This window comes from Sinocyclocheilus grahami, unplaced genomic scaffold, assembly GCF_001515645.1.
Source record: "Sinocyclocheilus grahami isolate Dianchi unplaced genomic scaffold, SAMN03320097.WGS_v1.1 scaffold64.1, whole genome shotgun sequence".
Taxonomy (NCBI): domain Eukaryota; kingdom Metazoa; phylum Chordata; class Actinopteri; order Cypriniformes; family Cyprinidae; genus Sinocyclocheilus; species Sinocyclocheilus grahami.
In genome coordinates, this window is record NW_015505243.1 from 751,225 (window position 1) to 755,885 (window position 4,661).

The window sequence follows — 4,661 nt, forward strand, 5'->3', positions numbered from 1 at the left end:
AATTTTGCAAGTTCTCCCACTTAAAAAGATGAGAGAGGCCTGTAATTTTCATCATATGTATACCTCAACTATGAGAGACAAAATGAGAGAAAAAAAATCTAGAAAATCACATTGTAGGATTTTTAAAGAATTAATTGGTAAATTCCTTGGTAAAATAAGTATTTGGTCACCTACAAACAAGCAAGATTTCTGGCTCTCACAGACCTGTAACTTCTTTTTTAAGAGGCTCCTCTGTCCTCCACTGGTTACCTGTATTAATGGCATCTGTTTGAACTCGTTGTCAGTATAAAAGACACCTGTCCACAACCTCAAACAGTCACACTCCAAACTCCACCATGGCCAAGACCAAAGAGCTGTCAAAGGACACCAGAAACAAAATTGTAGACTTGCACCAGGCTGGGAAGACTGAATCTGCAATAGGTTAGCAGCTTGGTGTGAAGAAATCAACTGTGGGAGCACTTATTAGAAAATGGAAGACATACAAGACCACTGATAATCTCCCTTGATCTGGGGCTCCACGCAAGATCTCACCCTGTGGGGTCAAAATGATCACAAGAACTGTGAGCAAAAATCCCAGAACCACACGGGGGGACCTAGTGAATGACCTGCAGAGAGCTGGGACCAAAGTAACAAAGGCTACATCAGTAACACACTGCGCTGCCAGGGACTCAAATCCTGCAGTGCCAGATGTGTCCCCCTGCTTAAGCCAGTACATGTCCAGGCCCGTCTGAAGTTTGCTGGAGAGCATTTGGATGATCCAGAAGAGGATTGGGAGAATGTCATATGGTCAGATGAAACCAAAATATAACTTTTTGGTAAAAACTCAACTTGTCGTGTTTGGAGGAGAAAGAATGCTGAGTTGCATCCAAAGAACACCATACCTACTGTGAAGCATGGGGGTGGAAACATCATGCTTTGGGGCTGTTTTTCTGCAAAGGGACCAGGACGACTGATCTGTGTAAACGAAAGAATGAATGGGGCCATGTATCGTGAGATTTTGAGTGAAAACCTCCTTCCATCAGCAAGGGCATTGAAGATGAAACGTGGCTGGGTCTTTCAGCATGACAATGATCCCAAACACACCGCCCGGGCAACGAAGGAGTGGCTTTGTAAGAAGCATTTCAAGGTCCTGGAGTGGCCTAGCCAGTCTCCCGATCTCAACCCCATAGAAAATCTTTGGAGGGTGTTGAAAATCCGTGTTGCCCAGCGACAGCCTCAAAACATTACTGCTCTAGAGGAGATCTGGATGGAGGAATGGGCCAAAATACCAGCAACAGTGTGTGACAACCTTGTGAAGACTTACAGAAAACGTTTGACGTCTGTCATTGCCAACAAAGGGTATATAACAAAGTATTGAGATGAAATTTTGTTATTGACCAAATACTTATTTTCCACCATAATTTGCAAATAAATTCTTTAAAAATCCTACAATGTGATTTTCTGGATTTTTTTTCATCATTTTGTCTCTCATAGTTGAGGTATACCTATGATGAAAATTACAGGCCTCTCTCATCTTTTTAAGTGGGAGAACTTGCACAATTGGTGGCTGACTAAATACTTTTTTCCCCCACTGTACATGGGTTAAAGATGAGACATCCCATTTTGGTGTCTGCATCAAATTGAGTTTACAGTGATTTTATATCCATACAAAGCAAATCAAATGCAAGTGTCTAATTTTAATTTTTCAAATAACTCGTGACAATTTGTCAAAATATGGGTGAAAGAATATGTCATCGTCTTTCCAGTTAAAAATGACAAAAAAAAACATTTATTCTAACCTGTACTTACTAAAATATATGAAATAAAAAATGATCATATTAAATGTTATTATATTTTAAATGATTAAAAACTTCTTGCGGACAAAATAGGTAAAACCTAGTGGTTTTAGAAATAGTGGCAAAGATTGGTAAAGTTTTAAAATGACAATTAATTCGTTTTTTTGAGGGCTGCACTGTGATCCTTAAATAGAGGCTTTTTAATGTCATATATTTAATGTCATTATTCTAAATATGTTTGACACAATTTTTTATATACAAACTATATCAATGACATTTTAGTGTGTGTTTTTTGTAAATCATGGTAAAAATACATGATGGACATTAATCTTTGACCCAAATATATAATAAATGTTTCTTGAGCATGTATGTATAATTAAATAAATAAATATAAACATGCTCGAAACACTTATTATTATTATCAATGTTGAAAACAGTTGTGCAGCTTAATATTTTACTGTGAAATCTTATTTTAGTTTTTATGATGAAATATAATAGTATAGTTAATTATAAATATAGTTTACATATATATGCACATGCATACAGTATGTTATATGCATGCATGTTTTGCATTATCATAATTAATAAGATTAGCACTCTATTTTTTTACTGTTCTTTTTGGGCTTTTAAAAAAACAGATTTAATGATAGAATGAACGATAGATACACTGTAAAAAAAAAAATCTGTAAACTTTACGGTAAAAATAACAGCAACTGTGGTTGCCGGAATTTTACCGTAAAAAATATGGTAGCAACGTTTTAGGTTTTAACTTAAATTTACAGTTAAATACTGTAACTGATATAATGTTAATATACCAACCTATTGAAGTACTGAAATCTGTTTTGTACCTTTGTAATACACTGATAACCACCAAATGTGGTGATGAGAAAGTCACATGATGAACCAAAGCCTATCACAAGCAGCTTTTAAATACTAACATATATAGAAGATGCACAGTGTCATTCACACAAACACTAAACACCATCACGGTAACACACATGAAACTGAAATAATGCAATAAACATTCATTTAACAACATTAGGTGTAACACACAACCCTAATATACAAAACTGATAAGAAAAAACTAAGAAGAAACAGTTATTTCAACAAAAAAACATCAAATTTGAAATGTAACGCAGGGAATTCTGGGAATGTCAATTTACAGTTATTCACTGTAAATTATACGGTCTTTTCACTTCCAAAAACGGTATACTACCGTAAAATTAATGTCCAATACATGTAATGTCCAATACAGTTTTTCACCGTATATAGTAGGCGGATTTACCGTTAACCATTTAACAGGTTTTTACTGTAGTATTTTTACAGTCTTTTACCGTTAAATTCACAGTCATTTTTTACAGTGTAGATAGATACTTTATTAATCCTATATGAAAATGATGCTTGAACAACCTTTTTATTTGTTCTAAACACACTTTAAAATATTGCAAATCGTTATTTGCTGACTTATATAATCAATAAATCCGTGATGGAGGGCCGATATGGCGTTTTTAAATGATGTTTATAATGTGTAACCCACAGCGGGCTGAAGAGAGGGAGGGAGGTGGTGTCAGTAGAGCTTGCGTGGCTTTTGTTGGACTCCCAGATCTCTGTCCCTCTGCCAGATTCAACATCAGCTCTCTCTAGAGCAGTGCCCGCTGTCGAAACACTGGGCAGTCATCTGGAGAAAGCCTGTGAAATTCCACATGCCCAGAGGAATATGCGAGCGCTTTATAGTCATCCTGACTGGTTATTTTTCCATCACCCAGCCTTCCTGCAGCACACACTTTAGATGAGAGTGCTGCGAACGGATAGAGAACAAAGATCCTCATGCCTCAATCTCAGCTGTCATGCTAAACTTCAAAACAGATTATTATTATTAAATAATAATCCTTAGAATAAATGACTTACTAGATCACTATAAAATATTACAGTTTATGAAGATGTTTAATGCAGTAATAAGGCATGCATGCACATGTTTGCTTCATTAGTTTATGAAGAAGAGAATGTAAAAGTCTGACACTTCTTTAAGCTTACTGGAGGAAAACATTTAAACTTAAGCTCTTAAAAGTGCAAAAAGTATTATTCCACATAAAGGTGGATTTGCTCTCATAGTGGCCGCCATGTTGTGATCACATGACCAGCAGAATACTAATTATTTTATCTGGATAACCCACTTGTTACTAGGTACTTCTGTCATCTTATAGGTGACAAATATATACACTTGTAGGATATCAGACCGAATCAGACAATCTAAGATTTGGTTTGCTATTTCATATAAACGCTGTTCTTTTAAATGTTCTATTCATCAAATAATCCTAAAACAAGTATCACGGTTTCCACAAAAATACACATGTAAAGCAGCACAACTGTTTTCAACATTGATAAGAAATGTTTCTTGAGCAGTAAATCAGCATATTAGAATGATTTCTGAAAAATCATGTGACACTGAAGACTGGAGTAATGATACTGAAAATTCAGCTTTGATCACAGGAATAAATGACATTTTAAAAACATATTCAAATAGAAAACAGTTCATTTAAACTGTAATAATATTTCACAATATTACAGTTTTTACTGTATTTTTTGACCAATAAATGCAGCCTTATTGTCAAAAACTTAAAACATCCTTCAAAAAACTATTTTCTTAGTAACAAATATCTAACAATTCTTAAATCATGATACATTTACTTGAGAAGCAACCTAAGATATTAAGTCTTGTTTTCTGAAATCAGCCAAATTAAGTGAGTTTATGCTTAAAACAAGAAAATATGATCTGCCAGTGGGGTAAGTACAATAAACTTTAAAGGGAAAACAAAATTATTTTTCTTACCACACTGAAAGATTTTTTTTTTTTCTTGTTTTATCCATAAAATAACTTTCCCCCCC